The sequence below is a fragment of the Cupressus sempervirens genome, chromosome 6 (genome assembly GCF_028749045.1).
Source record: "Cupressus sempervirens isolate cs-2001-9-10 chromosome 6, ASM2874904v1, whole genome shotgun sequence".
NCBI classification, from domain to species: Eukaryota; Viridiplantae; Streptophyta; class Pinopsida; order Cupressales; family Cupressaceae; genus Cupressus; species Cupressus sempervirens.
The window spans coordinates 625735549-625758998 of record NC_143123.1 but is presented as its reverse complement, the minus strand read 5'-3'; the positions used below and the strand labels follow the sequence as shown (position 1 = coordinate 625758998).

The window sequence follows — 23450 nt, the reverse complement described above, 5'->3', positions numbered from 1 at the left end:
CACATTCACATAAACACATACAATAAAACAAATTACAATTCTTAAGGGTCCCATGATGTTGCATCACATTTTTTAGTTTTAATTAATACTAACTCCAATATATAACACATCTATATTAAAGAATAACTACAAGTATAAATCCATTTAAATAATATACAATTATATAAGATGCCACTTAGCAATAAATAGAATGCACAATCATCCAATGTACAGGTCATAGGGTAAGAAAGGCTAAACGAATATACATCATGAAATATATTACATCATCTTGTAAGATCTATGAAATCAAATACAATACACTTAAGAGTATAACCATCCATCACAATACATAAGAAATAGAATGAAAGAGAGTATATAATAGGGAACTCTAGCCACAACATCAAACTGTTAGATCTCAATGGTATAAGAAAAAGCACTACCACCTAACCTCGTGGAACTTAAATGGCCCACTCCCACTACACTAAGGAGATAAACTCAAGTCCCAAACAAATAACAAACTCAAAAGTCAAAACCAACATCTAGGTTTAATGAATAATCTAAAAGTAAACTATCCCAAAGGGTAACAAGACATAAATATCAACTGATCCCAGAGGCAACACAGACACGTAGGAAATCTACTATGCAAGTGGGAAAGTGTCATCGCATGAGCCAACTATAAGGTTACCATTGTAGTATTTTAATACTTCGAACCCCCTAGTGCCTCTATGCAGCATCAATATCCTTTTGTACAGACAAGGCATACTAACAAGTCAGCTCTAAGGTCTGTTAAGGCTAAAATTTGCACCCTGCTAAATTAAACAAGTTTAAAAATCTTGTCTAACATGGGATTCATTTCTGCATGTGGGAAATGCGTAACTAGAAATGAAACCTCCAGCTTATAGGCTGATTCCTATTGGCTAATCACTGATATCTCTAGAAAACTAACTTGAACTTATGGAAAAAAGGATAGAAGTTATTGAAATAAACCTATGACCTTAAACTCTCAACTAGAGAACTAGGTGATACACTAAAATGTGGATACACAAATACATGAACAACTTTACTTTGGAATATTTTCTCCATGACTTAAACATTTTCACTTTGTAAAGGTTTGCATAAATATTTCACAATGAGGTTTTTTGAAAGAAAAGTTAAGGAAATGATAATATCTCACTTAACAGTCCTAAGAAATGACACAAAATGTAACCTATAAATAGACTTACACTCCTACAATTTGGTAGGGTTGAGACAGAAAACTAAGGAGTCCTAAAACTCACAAATTTATCTTATCAATCAGACTTTTACACAAAAACTACAGAGAAAAGAAAAGGCTTGAGATCAATTCCCAAAAAATTACACCAAAATGCTTCAATTCATATATCTTGTTTAGGGAATTGAGATACAAAAGACACAAAAATAACTTAAGGACACTAGAAAAAATGTCACCAAATCCCTTTTTTGCATATTCAGAACTCCCTCCACAATTAGAGTTCAAAATACTAAATACAAACCCCTTAGGGTCAAATCCATGAAAAATGCCTCTAAAAAAGGAGTCATAATCACTAAAAATGATGATTCACCTTTGAAAAAGGTCCACTAGGCCATAAAGAGACTTATGACTCACTAAAATTGCCCTCAAAAGACTCAAAATGTTAATAAATGACCTCAAACTACCAAGATAAAGTCAAAATCCGACCCACGGTCTTAAAATGACTCAAAATCCCTAAGATACTCTATTCATGACTTTAAATGATATTACTAAGCCTTTGAAAACAATCATTCCTAGGACTTAGTATTATAAACACATGTCAATTATATCTATGAATAAGTCTAACACCTCCATTTGGCATAAACAAACTAACAAAATATTAAATTGTTAATAATGTTACCATTAATTTTTGTTTTTACAAGAAGACTTATTCAAAAAATATCAACATGGTTTATGAAAAATGTGACAACACCTATTCCATTATTTCTAAAACTCGATAACACATCTTTAATTTGAACTTTGGAAAATAAATAAAATCCCATCTTAATTCTCTGGACTTCAAAATTTATGAAATATAAAAAGGGGCATTATACTTCTATTCTCAACCCTAAACTCATTTTTGCATTTGCATTGGCTTTGGAAAGCTTGGGAAGGAATTTGACTAGAGCTTAAAGGCAATTTACTTCATTTGTGGCTGCCATGAGAGCTTTCTACAGTCACTCCATTGTTATCATTTGTTTCATTCGGCTAGAACCATGTTTCTTTCTTCATTTCATTGCACCTGTAACTGAAAACCACCATAGTGGAAGGTAATACATCTATTCTTTTGTTGTTGAAATTCATTTCAAGCCACCAAGAAGAAAGGAAAGCTTCTTTTGTGTGAAACTATCTTTTATGACTGGTGTTTTATGAGGTTAGAAGCCAATATCACTAAAACATTCTGGAACGATTTCATTTTCTGGAGTCACCATATATGAGGGTTTGGTCGTGTGGTTAGAGCCATGATTCCTCTACAATTTTTCATCTCTTGAAGCAAGAGGTAATATATCTAATTTTTGATACTTCTTCTAGTCAGTATTAGAAGCCATGACTGATATTAAAGATTTGAATCCGCCACAAGAATTTTGCAAAGGCTGAGCATATTCAATTATTTGCTATTTGAAGGCTACCATAATTGAAGTCTTTTCCTATTAGTTTTATGAAGAAATGCATATGGCTGTTGTTAAAACACAAACTCCATTTATTTACTTGCCATTTTCTAAAAATACATATCATTGTTGTTACGGAAGCAACACAAATTTTTTGGTATTACATCTCCTTTCTCTACTGCTTGGAGTGAAGCTTTATTTTTTTCTTTGAGGGCCATTACTTGGTTTTAGAGTGATTACTTCTTGTTGAAGTTGGCATATTTGAAAGGTACCACTATTTTACATTTGTTTCACCTTCAATATATTCTTGTACTTCTTTACGAGTGATGACCAGTACAATTTACATTGATCTGTTGCATAAATTCTTTCCCATGTAGCCTTCTTTGTTCTTGAGTTTCTAAATGGACCTTCCATTTTCCTACATAATTCTATCAACTTTTCAGTCTCCATTTTTATCCACGTGGACCTCTTCTTTGTTGGTGGAGCTTTTGATGATAAATCCAATACTAAGGGTTCTAGAGAAACTGTAGCCAAATCCTTTTCTTTATCTTCAGATGTAATGGAAGAAGATAGTCCAAAGGATATTAACAATGCCATTTCATAAGATCCATGATGACCTACATGGTCTTCACTTGTTCCAACTTGATCTTCATGGTTGTTGGATAAGATAGACAAATCTTTAGTTGATGATTTTTCTGCACCTTTATGGTAATTTAAACTTGAAGATTTTTTGATCAATCCACCAGCAGTCTTTTTAGTTAAAGTACCATTTGAGGATTCTCTTTCAGAAGCTGTATATTTACATAAGTCTACAATAAATTTCAAAGATGCTACATGGTCTTTGCTTGACTTTCTTGATCTTAGTTTCTCATGTGAGGCAAATTGAGTGTCATCTTTCCTTGAATCCCTTCTTATTATTTGACTACAATGATCAAGAAGAGAAGCCATTTTGGCTTTTTGGAATCTTTCTAGATAGACTGGAAGCCAAAAACATGGTCAGAAGAGTATTAAGACAAATGTTTATCATTCATACACTATTGTTGTTGCACATTAGTGTCACCTTTAGAAGCAATATCCCCATATACAATAACTACTACTTCTGGTCTTTTACTACTGTACTTTAACACCACCTTTCTTAATAATCTATAAATAGTGTGTTGTATGTGAGACACTGTAGCATTTGAAGGGCAAGATGCTAGTGCCACATGTATTGCTTTATACAATGCTTTAGTAAGTTTTCCTTTGTCATTCCAAAGGGATCGAGTTGTGATATATATCTTTCCTTTTAGTCCTGGTTGTGATTGATTGACACGATTGTGTATACCATCTAAAGATGTTCTCATATACCTTTTGACCTCCTTTAGCCACTACTAAAGAGCTCCTTGTAGCTTTTTCCTTGATAATTCTTATGAAAAGAAAACATAGTTTTATATGCTGCTCAATCATATGCTTTGTTCATTCCTGTAATCTTATGCAATGTTGTTTAGAGGCAATCTTTGTAGGTAATTGATAATGTTTTTTGAATTGCATATGTGAAAATCTTTGTAATTCCATCAGGCTGAAACTTGTGAACTTGTATAGAATAATAAAGATTTATTTGTTGTATCTTGTAGCAAGTTACTTTCTTATATCATTTATGAGGTTCGAGAATAGGCTCGTGACATCCATAAATGACTTCTATTGTCACTTAGGTTTGCACCATTGTCCAAAGCCTATGCATGAGGACAACCTAGTAAAACATGGAAACAACCTCCAAGCTGTGGGACTTGAACTATGAGGTTGAGTCTCCAGAGAAGGCCGGCTTCCTCTTACTATTAGGATGCACCTAACTACGCTTGGAGAGGAAAAGGGAGAAGGAGAGCATAAAAGAAAATCTACCTAATCTGATCTAAAGAGGTGGTGCACCAAAATAGAGTGTTTAGACCAATCTCTGTCCATATATGCACTATTGAACCAGAATGAAACTAAGGATATACACATTCAGACTTGCTTTAATCTAATAATCACATGCAGATTAGAAGACCAAGATGAATGACACAAGGAAAGAGAGATTCACTTATATTATCATTCATAGGCCAAGGAGATACAGTCATGCAGATCATAGATCTCTACAAAACACCAGTAAGAGGTAAGGAGTTCTTGCACTTTCATACCAATGGCTGAAAGAGATAAGGCAGAAAATCATGTAGTTCAGAGGCACAAGGGAATTTACACTGAGAATTTGCAGAGCAATAACAGAGAAGACAAAGAAAGGTCTACCCCTACAAAATTCATAAAATTTTGTCTTTATAGCTCAGGCATAACTAGGATGCCCTCCAACTGCAATTACTTCGCAACAACCTGCCATTAAGTCCTACAGAGAACAATCATGAAGAAAACCTGATCTGGATACGGATCCAGATGCAATGATATCTGATCTTCTATGTCAAATAATGCCTTGAGAGGATAGAAATTATTCCATTAAGTCATTCTGACCCAGTAGATGGATCAAAAAATGGGTAGTGGAGTGTCCCTCTCATTCTGCACTCATTCGAAGGTGGTTGGGATCGATCATAAATATCAAATTTTGTGGGGGACTTGACCTCTTATCATTTTTTGTGCATGAATCAGCAGATTCAGCGAGTTAGCCGAATCTCACAATGAAAATGCACCAGGTGGACTAATAGTCTCATTTCTTTATGCCACCTTGCAGGTCTCCTCGAATTTGACCAGATATTCAAACTGACCGCACCACCTTGCAAACCCTGTAATGCCCCGCCCGGAGATCCTTGGAACCAAGGATTCAAATCAAGCCAAGATATTTTTTTTTTACAAGTATGAATGCACAAGACAACATCATACAGGGATCACAAAGATTGCAATGGAAGACTTCAACACAATCCCGGCAACCAACGAATCTCTGAATCCCACTACCCAAATGACACACCCAAACAAAAGCCAACAACCACCACAACAAGATGAGGGCACAAGAAATGACCACTCATCAACAAACCACCACGCTGGGGTAAAATGCAGAATCTCGAAATTTGGCTAAGCCTGAAATCCTGAAGCCCTGAAAATTGGCTAAGTCTGGATTTCTGAAGCCCTAAAATTGCCTAGAATCCATAACTTATCTCTGAGAGGTCTGAAACCTATCTCAAACAATTTTTCACATATACGTCAACTTATACTTAAATGATATATTTTAAACCCCGAAGGACTACAATAGAAACCCAAAAACTGAATTTCAAAAGAAACCTCCTGAATTCAAAATGCAACAACATAGGCTCGAAGAACACCCAAAAGGGTATCCAAAACCACTCTCAAAAAGATCGGATCATGAAAAAATGTGCCCGTTGATGGCACGCGTAGGTATTTCACAAAAACCGTGTGAGACTTTTTACTAAGGGAGGGCGACACTTCTCCCTTACTAAGTGTGAAACTTCTCAAGAAGGTATGCGATACTGGAAAAGTATCGCGCGACATTTCTCATAAAGTCATGCGACACTCTTCCAGTGTCGTACGACACTTCTCCAGTAATGCGTGCGACATTTATACTATCGTACGACATTCTTTCTATGGGCGTGCGATACTTTATCAGTGTCACACAATGCTGAACAAATGTCGCCCATAAAAAGTAAAAACACTTCCAAAACTCAAAAACGGGGAAAAATCGACAAAAGAACCTCCACACCGAGGAGTACCGGATCCACAAAGGCTCGAGGAATGAACACTCGAGTGCAAGAACACGGAATGAAGAACATCAAACCATCTAAACTATAGTAGCAAAGAATACATTGAAATAAACATCGCAGAGAACAAAAGCAACATCGCAATATACAGAAATACATCTCAGGAATAAAACAACCAAACTAAGTACGCGGTTCCTCCCAACCGTCAATAGCATCATAAGACCATCGTGGATCCTAGCCATCCCCCACGCGTAACATCCCAAGCCACCGACCAGATCGTCAGTACTGTCGTAATAGGGATGTCACTACTAAAACATGCAACAATATAAGCATAAGAAAATCTAACATGCTAGTAATAAAGCATAAGATAATCCTATAGTAGATAACATCACCTATCACATGCTAAACAACAGTAAGCAACAGATATACTACTAAAGCAAATCATATGCTAAACATCATAATAAGGGAATGCGCCAAATAAAATAACATCATCTAAACATGATATAAAATCATCCCAATGAAAGCATAAATCACAAGAAAGCATACTCCGGAACCCGAAGTACCAAGTGAAGACATCCAGCAACGGTCGCACTAGGACAAAAGATCGTCTCTGTACACCGATCCCTAGCAGTGGTAAAGATAGCTTCGCCTCCCAACCACATGGCACCCGTAGGTCCACACCTGTCGTGCTGATGGAGATAATGATCTGTTAGGAACCTGTGTGTTCCTTCTGTTTATTTTGTTACAGTAGAGTTGTTGGACGCATATGCTTTGTAAGTCGTCCCGTGAGTTTATTTTATTATCCCACATGCATAGGTAGTATTACTTTTCTAGATCGTACCCAGTATATAAGAATAGGTTGAGGCCCTTGATGGGCACGGACGAATTTATTGTATTGAGCTTGCTCAAAGGAGGTTACCCCCTCGAAGTGGCCTGCGATCAGTAGATTTATTCTGAGTTCTGCTATCACTTTGTATTTTGTTATTTCGAGCATTCTCACGATATTGCTATAAGGAGGTTCATCTCATCTGGTATCAGAGCACTCTCTTGGGCTCGCTGGGTGGAAATTACATCAAATTTTTTTTCTGTCGTGGCCTTCAGGTTCCTCTCACTTCTAATATCTCTTGTTATTGCAATAACTCTTTTCAGTTGTTCTGTCTGTGAGTGAATTTTTCTAAGTCGACTATTCAGAAAAGAATTTTAAAAAAAAAAGAGTAAAATTTTTTCTGTTTTTTAGTCGTAGCTTCCTTGTTTGCTTTCTGTTTCTACTCATACTTCCGCAGAACGTCTGCAATATCATTTCGCATACTTCCTTCCTTGGCGACCCAACCCCAAATTTTACATATCAAAGCCCTAAATCCCTCATTTATCTAATTTTAGGGTTTGCCCTATCTTTTTCACCTCTCATCCAATCGCCACCAAACTGAGCCACAAGATTCAATTCCTCATTCTGCTCCCTTATCCCTCTTGGACTGTTCGCCTCATTTCGCCTCCCTACCCTTGAAACCCTCATTTTTCTTTTTCCCTTGTCCCCAGATAGTCTCCCACCACCCGTCGAACACCCATTTCCTATATGAGTTTTACCCAAATCCAAGTTTGCCGTAACTAAAAACGTTTTTGTTTCTCATCTTCTACCCATTTCAAAAAAAAAAAAAAAAAAAAAAAAAAAAAAAAAACCTTGTTTTATGGTTGTTACGCGTACAGGAGCAAAAATCATGGAAGAGGAAATTGCATCCCTCAAAACCAGACTTCAAGATCTGGATGACAAAATTCTGGGTCTTAACTTTCAGCAGTCCGCCATGAGCCGAAACCATTCAGGAGATACTGGGTCCTCTTCTGGCAATTTCCGTGGACCAAAGCTTGATTTTCCACGCTTCGATGGTTCTGATCCGACTGGATGGATCTATAGGGCAGAGCAGTATTTCAGCTTGCATATTACTTTGGATAACCACAAAGTCTCCCTTGCATCTTTTCATTTGGAACATGAAGCTCTTCAATGGTTCCGTTGGTACATCAAGGCTAATGTAGGCCCAACGTGGAGCGAATTGTGCACCCTCATTTTGGAGCGCTTTGGCCCTAGTTCCTTTGATGATTTCACAGGAGCACTCACTAAACTGCGTCAAACAGGCACTGTAAGAGAATACCAGACAGAGTTTGAAAAATTAGCTAATCACACAGAGGGCTTGTCTGATGAATTCTTCCGTAGTTGTTTTGTCAGTGGTCTGAAGGATGCACTTCGCTCAGAAGTCAAAATGTTTCGACCTACTACAATGATGGAAGCCCTTGGGTTGGCTAAGTTAGCGGAAGACAAGATTAGTGTTCTACAACGCTCCAGATCTAATTTTGTTCCATTCAGAAATACAGGTTCTCACAACCCTCCAGTCATACCAGCTCCCAGAACTACTCCGATCAAGCACTTGTCTGAAATAGAGATGCGAGTTAGGCGAGACAAAGGGCTTTGTTATAATTGTGATGAGAAATGGTCTCGGGGCCATAGATGTGTTCAGCAAAAGCTCTATCTCTTGGATGTGGATTCTCCACCGGAACTGGAAGAATATGTAGATGCTCAGGAAACAGTGGATGCTGAGGTTGAGCCTCACCAGCCTGAACCTCCTTCCCCAGAAGCTCCACCAGAGATATCTGTCCATGCTTTGGCAGGAGTCACTACTCCACAAACCATGCGGGTCCAGGGTTTCTTCAAGAAGATCCCTCTTACTATACTCATTGATTCTGGTAGCACTCATAACTTCATTGATCCACGAATTGCCAAACAGGCTGATTGCTTTATCCATCCCTGCTCTAGCTTTGAAGTCATGATTGCCAATGGGGGCACTTTACCTTGTAAAGGGAAATGTCGCAATGTGCGTCTCTCTATTGGAGATTATAACATGCGCTCTGACATGTTTGCCTTACCCTTAGGTGGTTGTGATGTGGTTTTGGGTGCCCAATGGTTACGCACTCTTGGCCCCATTCTCTGGGATTTTGCCGAACTTTGGATGCAGTTTTCAGCCGAGGGGCACCAACACACTTTGAAAGGCTTACAACCAGGGTCTCTCAGCATCATCAGTTCACACCGTATGGAAAAACTTCTTAAGAAGAATTCACATGGTGTCATCGCTCAGCTCCATTCCATTCAGATGCAGCCATCAGCAGTCTCTAGCACTCCTGTCGATCTCCAACACATTTTGGACAAGTATTCTGGTATATTTGCTGAACCTGTGGGGTTACCTCCTTCTCGTCCAGAGGACCACCGTATTCCGCTCCTTCCTGGCAGTGTTCCGCCCAACATCAGGCCCTACCGCTACCCATTTCATCAGAAGACCGAAATCGAGATACTTGTCCGTGACTTACTGAAGCAAGGTATTATTCGCCCTAGTACCAGTTCCTTTTCTTCTCCAGTTCTACTTGTTCGCAAAAAAGATGGGTCATGGCGACTCTGCATTGATTTCCGAGCACTTAATCATCTCACTATAAAGGACAAGTTTCCCATTCCAGTTGTTGATGAACTTCTTGATGAACTTCATGGGGCTCATTTTTTCTCCAAGTTAGATCTTCGTTCTGGGTATCATCAAATTCGGGTTAATGAGGAGGATATACCTAAAACTGCCTTCCGCACACATGATGGTCACTATGAATTTTTAGTCATGCCCTTTGGCCTCACGAATGCTCCTTCAACATTTCAGGCAGTGATGAATAACATATTTCGACCATACCTCCGAAAATTCATTCTGGTCTTCTTTGATGATATCCTCATATATAGCAAAACTTGGGCTGAGCATCTCCATCATCTGGAGCTTGTCTTGCAACTTCTCTCTGATCATCAACTCTGTGCAAAACTATCTAAATGTGTGTTTGGCCAGGCGGAAGTGGAGTATCTCGGGCATATTGTTGCACACCATGGAGTGCGGGTGGATCCTACAAAAATAGATGCCATGAAAACTTGGCCGCATCCTAAAACTCTCAAGAGCCTTCGGGGTTTTTTGGGGTTGACTGGCTACTACCGCAAGTTTGTCAAAGATTACGGGAAAATTGCAGCACCATTGACAGCTCTGTTAAAAAAGGATGCCTTCTCCTGGACCCCTGTTGCTGAGACTGCATTTGAACAACTGAAACAGGCTATGTGCAGTACACCTGTTCTCGCGATGCCAGATTTTTCCAAACCCTTCACTATTGAGAGTGATGCTTGCGGCAATGGATTGGGTGTTGTTCTCCTGCAAGATGACCATCCTGTTGCGTTCACTAGCAAAGCCCTCTCTGGTAAGAATCTAGCCCTCTCTACTTATGAAAAAGAAATGATGGCTATTTTGCATGCTGTACAGAAGTGGCGGCCATACCTCTTAGGGAGTCATTTTTGCATCAGAACCGATCACCAAAGTCTGAAATACTTCCTGGAACAACGGGTATCCTCTCCTACACAACAGCAATGGGTCAGCAAACTCATGGGGTATGATTATGAGATCACCTACAAGAAGGGTAAGGAGAATATTGTGGCAGATGCTCTTTCTCGCCCATTTGATAATCAAGCTTCCCTTTCCGCTATTTCTAAGCCCATTCCCAATTGGTTAGCGTCTGTTCAGCAGGGCTATGACAGTGACTCTTCTTTATCTCAAATCATTCACCAGCTAGCCAATAATCCTTCTGCTATACCACATTACTCTTGGGATGGTGCTTCTCTTCGATACAAGGGTCGGCTAGTGCTTCCTCAGAACCCAGCTCTACATCAGGCTATTTTTTATGAACTCCATGCTTCTCCTTCAGCAGGGCACTCAGGCTTCCTCAAAACTTATGAGCGAGCAAGGAGAAACTTCTTTTGGAAAGGGATGAAACAGACGATTCAACAGATGGTGGCTGAATGTGATACTTGCCAACGCCACAAGGGTGAAAAGACCCTCCTTCCTGGCTTGCTCGAACCATTGCCCATCCCTACACGGATTTGGACTGATATTTCTATGGATTTCATTGAAGGGCTTCCTAAATCCGGTGGCCAGACAGTGATCTTGGTTGTGGTTGATCGTCTCTCGAAATATAGTCATTTTTGTGCCCTCAGCCACCCCTATACTGCCTCCTCTGTTGCACAAATCTTCATGGACCAGATATTTCGTCTTCATGGACTCCCTTCTTCCATTGTCTCTGATCATGATGCAACTTTTACCAGTCATTTTTGGACTGAACTGTTTCAAAAAACTGGCACCAAACTGAAGATGAGTTCGGGCTATCACCCACAAACTGATGGTCAAACGGAAATTGTCAATAAATGCTTGGAAACTTATCTTCGTTGCTTCACTTCCGAACAGCAACATCAGTGGGCCAAGTGGCTCCCTTTAGCTGAATGGTGGTACAATACCTCTTACCACACTGCCTCTAAAATGACTCCATATGAAGCAGTCTATGGTCAGGCACCTCCAGTGCTCCTTCCCTACACTCCCAACAGCTCACCAGTCCAGGCAGTTGACATAGTTCTCCGCAGCAGGGATCAGATTCTTCGTACCTTACAGGATAATCTTCACATGGCCCGTAATCGGATGAAACAGCAAGCAGATCAACACCGTTCTGAGCGCTCATTTCAAGTTGGGGATATGGTTTTTCTTCGTCTACAGCCATACAAACAATCCTCCCTAAAGCTGAAAGGGCGTCATAAGCTGGCCCCAAAATTTTATGGGCCTTATAAGGTTCTGCAGAAGATTGGTTCAGTTGCTTATAAACTGGAACTTCCTCCTTCTTCCCGCATTCATCCAGTCTTTCATGTTTCTTGTCTAAAGAAAGTTCTGGGTACCACTGTCAGCGCACAAACTACTCTCCCTGAAATGGATACGGAAGGATCCATTATCCTGGAGCCGGTGGCAATCATTGACCAGCGCACTCGCCAGCTTCGCTCTCGCTCCATCTCTGAGGTCTTGATTCAGTGGCATGGCATGCAACCAGAGGATGCTACCTGGGAACCCCTTCTTCAGATTCAACAACAATTTCCCCACCTTAAGCTTTGAGGACAAAGCTTTTTTCTAAGGGAGAGGGGATGTTAGGAACCTGTGTGTTCCTTCTGTTTATTTTGTTACAGTAGAGTTGTTGGACGCATATGCTTTGTAAGTCGTCCCGTGAGTTTATTTTATTATCCCACATGCATAGGTAGTATTACTTTTCTAGATCGTACTCAGTATATAAGAATAGGTTGAGGCCCTTGATGGGCACGGACGAATTTATTGTATTGAGCTTGCTCAAAGGAGGTTACCCCCTCGAAGTGGCCTGCGATCAGTAGATTTATTCTGAGTTCTGCTATCACTTTGTATTTTGTTATTTCGAGCATTCTCACGATATTGCTATAAGGAGGTTCATCTCATGATCCAACCACAAACACACATAAAACACAGCATCCATGGCTAACACTCACGCCAGACAGTATGATGGCTGCAACCAAGAACCTAAGACAATGCAAGGAGTAAAGGTCCTGGTCAGACACTCAATAGGCTACTATGTAGGGACTAACATCATGGAGAGTCGCTTGGCATCAAAAAGCCCAAGCTAGGACTTGCATAGATTCAACATCCCTCAACGGAAAGGCTCTTGCACCCCAGACCTTTTTATTATCTTAATTTTTATTACCAGTCACACATTATATTTAATTTTCACTTAATTAAAGCTTCCTTCGGCAACCCTCTGGGCATAATGATCACCAGGCTGCGAGGTAGAAGCCCCCTCCATATGCTACCCTACCCTACCCATGCTCATCCTACGACAAGTGCCCGTGGGCATGCATACTCCCATCCCAACCCCAATGATCATAACTTCCGGCAAATCCACAGAAGATCGGGCCTCGCAAGTCACCCAACAAATGTACGCGTACGTACTCGTGTGTGGCGCACCACCATCACGAAGATCATAACACAAGGACAGGAATGAGAACACAATGCAAAGAAAACACCCAACTGAAAGCAACACGGGAAGGATGGATTCTACACGAATCCCAAAGCCAATAAAAGCATACATCATGAAATCACTCAACCGGCCTCAATCCGAGAGTATGGATTCTACACGAATCCCAATGATGTAACAAGACCAAACATCATGAACTCACTCAATCGGCCTCAATCCGAGAGTATGGATTCTACACGAATCCAAGCGTTCATGAAACAAAAGCAAAGGTCCAACAAAACTGTAATAGGTATAAAATCACTCAACCGAACACGTCGGGAGTACGGATGCGACACACATCCCAATGCAACATAAAAGTGCAATAGTGGTCTGACTGATATCCAAATGGATCATCCAGGTCCATGAACCACAATGTGCCAAGAAAATCGGAGAAAATAGGATGGCACGCAAAACGAGGTGAAAACCCCAAAAATTGAAAAACTTCAAAATTAAAACCCATTTGGCCTTTGGGTTCAAAAACCCCAAAAATCCAAAAATAAATGGAATCGAACACCGTATGCAAAAACGGCCAGCATAACAATGTAAAATCCCAAACCCTCATCCCAACAAACAGGAAAATGTTCATACCCACCCAACCGGGTAGAACTAGCATACAAAAACGGAGGGGAACACTAGTTCTCAGCCTCCAAACAAATGGCTACCAAAAACAGAAGCAAAAACAGAGCAGAAACAATAAAACAGGAAAGCCCTACCTCACAGCCAAAAGGGCAAAACGGGAATCTGAACCATAAAATAAATATCTCGCAGAAGTAGCTAAAAATCGTGGCAATCCAAGGTTTCCCTAAGCTGGATCCAACGAGCCCAACCTCGCGACGATCCCACGCCCGTAGCTCCCACAACGAACAAAACAGTAAATCCTCATGAAGAGGATTTTTGGTTTTACTCTCCAACTTTCCAATTTGAAAGTGAGAAGTGAGGAATTAAATTCCTCTTTGGATACTTATTCACTTTTCGAGTGAATAATCGATTAGGGCATTTAACCAGCCAATCTAGTTAAACCCCGAATCGACCCAAACGAAAATAGGCTATTCCTATAAATAGGAATTCATCTATGGCAAAGCTGCCAGAAATTACAATAAATCAATTAAAAAGCTCGAAAACCCAAAAACACATAAATCTCCTCAATAACTTTCGCGACAAGGCGAACCTCTAAATGCACAGACACGCTTACTAGTCTAATCACATAATGCAAATGAGTTCGGATCTAATAATCGCCGAAAGGTTTAAATTAAACATTTAATAAAGGATACGTCAGCCATATAAGGACGACATTGGTAAAATATGAATGGTTGAATCACTAACTCCATGTGCCACTGCCAGGGATATAATCCTACACACTAAACAACACGATCAAGTGCAATTGCATATAATAACATAGTCGAAGCAATAAATGCATTAAATCACTTAATTTAACCATTTATTTAATTATATTAAAATAATCTATTTACATCACTCACGTTCGCATAAAGCATAACAATGCAGGAATGAAGTAAATAACCATAGCATTAAATCCATCACATAACATAATCAGAGGTATGTCCAAATACCAGATAACCAGATATCATCATAAAACACACTGTCATCTCAAAATGGCATCATCATGCAATATGATTAACTAAACAACATAGTAGTCTAATATCTATGATACTGGAATCAAAGAGTAACATTTGACCCTCAGGTCATCTCAAATGTAAACATAACATGAGTAACAAATATCTCTCTAATCAGAAATATAACAAGGTAAATGCCTCAGCACATAACCCAATAAATCAACATGGACAATCCATTCTAATTACTTACACATTAATAATGATTGATTACTCTGCATTAAAAAGGCATTTAAAACACATAAGCAAACACAGTCATAAACATGACTAACCACTGCTACAGGAACCTAGTCCAGTATAGCATGGTAATGGTACACAGTGCAATCTCTGCACACATCTCAGGGTAATCACGAAACAACCTCATGATACCACATCGATCCTGGTAACCACTGGCACAAACCTTAGTGAACCAAAAATCACATCAAAATCTCATAGATCAGTCAAAAGCATAATCAAAGCAACTGATACAGAAACATAAATCCAAACACCTCAACGGTGTAGACCACTCAGGGTCACAATCATGATCCCATCACAACAAAAGATCATCAAGGTTGCATCCATTAGGATGACTTACAAAAGTCAAATGGGAGAGGCACTACAAACCCTGACCGCGACAGTCACATTAATTCTTGACCACTAATTGTCAATGCCTTAACTGCTCATACCCTGGCCAGACCTCGTGATCCTAACTGGCACCAACCGATGATTCATAATACTTGGCCCCACCTTGCCACGCATTGTCGAGGTGCTATGTCACTATGCGTATCCTCTGAGTAATTTCCCATAGCGAGATAGCGCCCACCGTAGATCTAGACTGATTTGACGATCATGAAGACTCGCCATATTACTGTGCCATCTCCTTAAGAGAAACTTGAAAACCTGGGCCCACAAACCACTTGGCAACCGCCTAGCATCTTCATCTTGGCGTGACCTGGCCCCACTAATCCACGTGGCACAATGGTGCTATGTTGCTATGGGTAATATCTTCACAGCTTTCCATAGCGAGATAGCGCCCACCGTTGATTTTTCTTAGATCTATGGTGATCAATAAAATTGCACGACTGCACTCTGAGTTGGCTGAGTGGACCAATGAAATATCACCACTGTACTATGACCCACCTGACAACTACCACTAAGGACGAGCCATAATATTACTTGGAGAAGGGTGAGCCCATGATGTCATTTGTGCCACGCGTCGCCGAGGCACTATGTCACTATGGGTAATATCCTCGTAGCTTTCCATAGCAAGATAGTGCCCACCGTTGATCCAGATTGATCTGAGGGTGAGGAAATCTTCATGCGTTTGAAAGGGGCATGGGTCCAAGTAACTGCTGCCATCAACAAACTGCCCAGCTGGCAACGAATCAAAGCCTCATTTCAAGCACAATCGTCCTTCCACGTTGCTTGAGGTCCCACCGTGTGTGCCAAATTTCATCACTGATATCTGACAGGGCATACTTGGGACCCACCTTCCTTCTGTTGTCGTCGTAGAATCACTTTTTGTTTGGGCGCTATGTCGCTAACGATGAGGAACATAGATTTTTTGATAGCGCCATAGTGCCCTCCGGGGATCTATCAAAACCCGACGTCGGAGAAACAACAAGGAAAAGGAGGACCCACCGGCCACGCGGCCAAAAGGTGCTATGTCACTATGGTAAAACAACGTGCAACTTCCCATAGCGAGATAGCGCCGACCATGGATATTTTGAGATTCAACGATGGGGACTTGCGGGCTCGCAAAAACATTAAAATGTGCAGGGAAAGAAATATATGAGGTTAAGCGTAAAGTATTTGTGCCCTTTTGAATATTTGAATATTTAAAACTTGTGAACGTTACTACATTGAATTCAAATGTGGTGATTCTAGCAGGAAGGCAAAAATGACCAACAACTTCTTTTTTCTTTGAAAAGCTTACTACAAAATAACTTCCAGCTTGATATTTAGTGTAGCTTACTTTCTTTATAATGGAATGCATCAATAGATAGGATATCTATAGTGGTAGCTTAGTTAGGATATTCAGTCATTGCTTAGATCCTTCGAGATCTAATATCATTTTTCTTTCAATTTTGTAGTTGCTAAAAATCTCAGGGGCTTAGAGCTGGATGAAGAACAACACCATGGAATCCATAACCAGTCAAAGCAAAAAAGACAATGACTGGTTATCTCTAACCTCATTTCTTTCTTTGAAACATATTCTATCTATTTATGTATTCCTTTGTACATGTGAAAGTTAGTAAGCTATACTCACAACTTGTGTGAGATCTTTGCCTTTCAACATTTCAATTCATTTCACTCTTTTGTAGATATCAGTTGTATATTCGAAAATGAATAATACAAGGACATTTCTATTTCTTTGTAAATATAAAATGAAAAGTGTTTTTTCAGTAAAAAGCAAAATCTGAATTTTTTAGAACTAAATTTTAACATGAATTAAAATTAAGTAACATTTTTGGTGACCTCTTGTTGATTGTCTACCCGCTAGATAGTTGACTAGTTGCCTTATCCAATGGGCATGGAATCTAAATTAATGCATCCTAGCACCTAGACCTAACATAACGTGACTTCTAAAGTTGTTGGTTGAGTTTTGAATGCATGTACGTAAGCTGAATAGGATTTAAGATTCTTATTGGGTTGACTAATATGCATGGTCAAACTCAAGTAGCATCTTTAGAAGCTAAAACCCTCATAATTTGATCATCTTAGGTATGTATGGATGAATGGATGTATTTGAATGAATGCATATGAATAATGGATATGTGGCTATGCATGTATGTAAAGCTAGCAACAGGACTTGAGTAGTTGTAGCATTATGTATATGCATATGCATGCGTATACTAAGTATGTGTAGGCATTTAAACACATGTATTGATGCAAGCATAAGTGGGATGGGCAAATTATGAAGCTTTACAACACAAACTAGCAACTTGACCAACCTAAAACCTAAGGAAACTAGGAAACTAACTTAGGAAAGAAAATAAAAACTGAAATGCGCTTGAACAACACTTAGGAAAACTGAATTAAAATGCAGATGCACTTATTGAAAATAGGAAAACTAACCTAATATATACAAGATAGGACTGATAGTTCATACCTCAAAACATGGCTTGAGATAAATCTCATTCACAAGGATTGGTAAAACATCTCCTTCCATTGTAGCCAACTAAAATGCGTTGTGCTCCTTACATTCAACAATAAAAAATGGACCAACTCACATATGATCAAACTTATTATGATGCCCTAGCCTGCTCTTCAAAATATCGCACTTCAAAACTAGATCACCCTCGTTAAATGATCTTGTTGTTGCCCTTTTGTCCAAAGTAAGCTTAGCTTGCAACTGCTGGTACTCCATTGTTTGCAATGATTTCCTTCTTTCTTCCTCCAATTTAGTCAATTTAACATATTTCAGGCTTAGAGGATCATCTCTTTCAAACAATAGTAATTGATTAGCCAACTCAAGTGAAGGAAACTCAGTGGAAACAGGTAAACTTGCTTGTTTTCCATAGACTAGAACATAGGGAGGGTTACCAAGAATCTACTTGGGGGTAATTCTATCCAATCATAAGGTTGATCTCAACTTTGCATGCCAATCCCACTTATTCTCCTCCAATGTTATTTTGATAATTCAGAGTAGATTCTTATTAGTACTTTCAGCTAAACCATTACCTTGAGGGTAATAATTTGATGAAGTGTTCAAGTACATGTCATTTTTCAAAGCCCATTTAGTTATTCTAGCCCCCACAAATGCTAAGGCATTATCAGAGATAATTGATTCAGGAACCCCAAACCATGTGACCAATTCATCATAGAAACTTAGAAAAAAACTTTCATTTGCTTCCCTTAGTGCAACATCCTTTGTCCAGCAAGTGAAGTAATCCATGGAAGTTAGGATCCATTTGTGACCAGTGTTAGAATGAGGATTTACAGGTCCCACAAAATCAATTCCCCATCTCGTGAATGGTTGTTCAACCAAAATGGGCTACAAAGGCATAGCAACTAGCCTTTCTTTTCCTACAAGTAGTGCAAATTGCTTGCATTTTCTTGCCCAGGCATGAGAATCTTTGAACAGATTAGGCCAAAAATACCTAGCCCTCATGATTTTATAGGTTGTTGTCTTAGGTGAAAAATGTCCCCCTACTTCATGAAACTATTCTAAAAACTTGTTGGTCTGATTATCATTAATACATCTAAGCAGAATGTCATTCATGTTTTTTCTAAACAAAGCATCATTAATTAAGACATAGGGTATTGATTGTAACCTAATTTATCTTCGTTTAGCTCTATCAAGTAGTGGAGGACACTCCAGTTTGTAAAAAATGGACCATTTCCTGCAACTTGTTACCCGGTTGTATTTGTACAACATTTTCATCACCATTAAATAGTAAATGTTCATCAAAATCAATTTGAACAAGTTGAATTTGCTCCCTTTTTAGCTAAAATTTCAAATGAGTAATCTGTCATATGCTCACACAACCCTTTACCTCTTAGCAGTTTAGTAATTTTGATGTCAACATCATATTCCATCACTTTAGTTATCCACCCAACACGTTTTTCATTAACACCTTTACTAAGAAAGAACTCTTTGACACTAGGATGAGAGATATAAGGTGTACCTTGTTTTTTATAACAAATGTCTGAACTTCTTGAGACTTTTAATGACTACAAATGCATGCTTCTCAACAAAACTATAATGTTGCTCATAACTTTCAAGCCCTTTATTGTAAAAAGCAATAGGCCACTCATACCTCTCGTCATTTTTTTGAACTAGAATAGCTGAAATAGCATGAATAGATCCATATGCATATAAAATGAAGTCTTTGGAGAAATCTAGGTTAACCAAGGTTGGAGTTGATGATAAAGCTTGTCTTAATAGCTGAAAACTCTACTTACCTTCTTTAGTCCATGTGAAAACTGCATTCTTTTTAAGCATTGTTGTGAGAGGCTTAAGTAAAGTAGCAATATCAGGCATGAATCTTCTCACAAAATTAATTTGTCTAATGAGACTTTGGAGCCCCTTTTTGTGGTTGGGCAAGGGAAGCTCAAGAATTGCTTCAACTTTTTCTAGATCAACTGTTATATCTTCCTTTGATATGATGTGACCTAATAATTTACTCTCATGAACAACAAATATACATATCTTAGGAGTTAATGAAATTCCAAATTGTCTACACCTCTCAAAAACCAACCTTTAATGAGCAAAATGATCATTAACATTTTTTGAATAAATAGTTGACATCCAGATATACTAAAATCATTTTATACATTAGTCCTTTGAAGATCATGTCTATTGCTCTTTGAAATGTGGCACCAATGTTTGATAAGCCAAAAGGCATTCTTTGATAAGCCATTGTACCCAATTTTGTGGTGAACGTTGTTTTATACTAGTATTCCTTTTTGACTCATACTTGATTGTACCCTAAAAAAACCATCAAGTAGAGAGAACCTTGCTAAACTAGCAACAACCTAAAGTATTTGTTCCATTGAGGGCAACGAGTAATGATCTTTTAGTGATGCTCTATTTAAATTCCTGAAATCCACACAAAGTCTGATTTCTTCGTTTTTCTTCTTACTGGGACTAAATTAGAAACCCATATTGTGTGTTTAATCTCATAAATAATACCTCCTTTAATTAACTTGCTCAATTTCTTAAACATCAAAGGTTCTAAATTGGGGTTAATAGGTCTCTATTTTTGCTTTATGGGCTTAGCATTTGGAAATAGCTCAATAGTATGCTAAGCTATGTTTGGATCAAAACCTTTAAGATCTGAATACTCCCAAGCAAATACATCAGGAAACTCTTTATATAACTCAACAAATTCAGATTTTTCTCTTGTTGAACATACTTTACCAACCTTCAAAAACTTGCCTTCAGCCACTTCAACACTTTCATAGTGTTCTTCTTATACCTGCATACTGGCTTTGTTCTTCCTTAACTTGTCATCTCTGCTAAAATTTAGATTCCAAAGTGACCAAACCCTTTGGAAGCTTATTGGACTTAAGCTAGATTATTTGATCGTCATAATATTGTTTCAACTTATCTTGATTTGAAAAAGAAAAAATATCTTCTTCCAACAAAAAACTAAGTATTTGTTCATCACGATCAAAAACTTTCCAATTAGTGCTATTATCAGCAATAGAGGGTCTTACTACAACTTTGACATGCTGCTGGATTTTATCCTTGCTAATTTTTGTAGGTATGTCAAATTGGACACCAACTGCAGCAAGTCTATCAGCTTGCTAATTCTGACTTCTTGGAATAGAAAGAATATTGAAGGTAGAAAACTCCTTAATGATATCCCAAACTCGATGTTTATACAACTTCAAAAAGTCATTTTTGGTTGCATTTAAACCTCTAACTTGGTTCACAATTAGTTCGTTGTTCCCATATATCTTAATACATTCAACTCCTCTTTTCTTTGCCCACTCTAAACCTTGAATCAAATTTTTGTATTGCACAACATTATTTGAGCATGCAAAAGAGAAATGAAAAGCAGTATAACACTTTTTAGCACTAGGTGATACCAACACAGTGCCACCACCAACACTATTTTTGCTCTTAGATCCATCAAAGAACATCTCCCATAACTAATTTTGCGCCTTCGTCTGATTTTCTGACTTGATTAAGTTTGGAATGATTGCATCTTGCTCATGAATAACATAGTTACCTAAACCAACATGACAAAAGTTTGAATGATGATTTTCAATAGCATGACTTGTTGCCCATTCATCAAGGAGGATATCTGGAATATCATCCAGGTGATTTTTATCTTCAAAATCATTATTATGGTCTTCTTTATCAAAAGAAACTAAATTTGTATTTAAGGAACTAGGTACATATGGCTCTATGTGATCTTTTGCAAGCAATTAGGACTAATTGTTACCTTGGTACCATACCTAGTCCTAAAAAGCATGTGAGACCAATCAAATGATAAATAGCCCCCAATCTTATCAGTGAAATCCCTAGATAGACAAATGGCAAAATAAGGTGGTAAATCTATCACATAGACATCCTGTTGAATAGAAAAATTAGGACATGCATGGAGGGTAAGGCTGGCATCTTTGATAAGGCCTATAGTACCAATAGATGTTCCATCAAGCTAGACAAATCCTTTTTTCAACTGGTTGGTATTTCAATCCTAACTGATCTGCTACTTTTGAAGCATAAAAGAGCTTGTAGCTCCACTATCAACCATACAGTTATGGACTAATTTATCACCAATAATTAATGAAAGATAAAAAGGCAGAGGCTTAACAACCTTACTTGATTCGTTGTTGATTCCCACGCTACTATCTTGTCTTTCATCATTATGATCAGTATCTGTCAAAACAACCTTTCGTGGTTCATTTACAAATTCTTTAGGAGTCATTTCATCAAATAGAGCTTGCCTTAGCATATCAATCTGCCCCAAAATAGCCAATGTATCCCACATTGACATAGTCACGTTCATTATCTTCATATTGTTAACTATACTAAATGGAACATCAGAATGTGGCCTTTGATGTGAATGAATAGCAACATGGTTTGCTTGTTTTAGATTGCTATCTTTGACTGCAGGGATGGGAGTATTGGTGGCAGGTCCTTTACCTTTATTTTTCATTTTCTCCATTTCTAGAGCTCTCTTCTTTGCTCTAGTGTTGGCTAATACTGGTGAGTCAGTATTTACTGCACATAATTCCTCTCTCTGCCAGTTAAGGAATGTACTCTTAGGAACATGTATATTATGTTGTTGTTCACGTACATTAATAGTGGTATTTTGTTGATCCATGACTATATTTTGCACCATTAAAGCTTGATTTATCATTCCATTTGTGCAAGTAGACTAATTATGCACTTCATTGCAGGGATAACACCATTCTAAATCTCTAACTAGATTATTTTGTACAGGTGCAATATCTTTCACTAGATTAGCAACATTCAAGGACACTGGGTTATAAGGCCGAAAAGGCCTTTGATTAATATTTGGCCTATAACCAACTATATTAGCCTAATATGGTTGCCTATTTGCTTGCATTTGGCCTTGGTTTTACTAATGATAAGGTGAAGTCACAACTTGATTTTGCTGTTGGTAAGGTTGTCTACCCTGAAATTGCTAGTTTTTCAAATTTACCAGCTCATTGCTAAAGGTTTGCATCAAGTTCTCAATCTTGAGTTGACTGTTTTTAATATCCTACAGCTCCTGTGAAGGGTCTGCTATAGCAACTTCTTGACTCAGAACATCAGGTAAGGCATTAAAACGCAGGATTGCTAATGGCATATTTGTTTGCATATATGGAAAAATAGGCATTGGAGGCCTAAGGGCTATTTTGCCTACTTAGATAAGGCTATTTGCAGCTCTAATAGCAATATCATATGCTTGAGGTAGTGAGACACCTCCCGTTGATTGAATCATCACAAAAATATCACTATTTAAACTCCTCAAAAAATATAGAAATGCATGATCTACTGAAGGTCTTTTCGAGATAGGTATTTTGGTCCAAGTCCTCTAAAATCGATTTTTGAAGTCCATTATTTTCTCTTGGGGAGCACGCTTTATTGTTGTGAGTTGTTCAACCAGAGATAAGTGATTTGAATTATCTTCAAAATGCCTTATTAGTGCATCTCCTAAAACATCCCATGAACTAATGGAGCCAA

General features: G+C 38.5%; 1 pseudogene; it reads right to left on the bottom strand.

Moving 5' to 3' along the window:
- Positions 1-2895: 2895 nt before the first annotated feature.
- Positions 2896-22584, bottom strand: LOC149553788 (uncharacterized; annotated as a pseudogene).
- Positions 22585-23450: the final 866 nt, after the last annotated feature.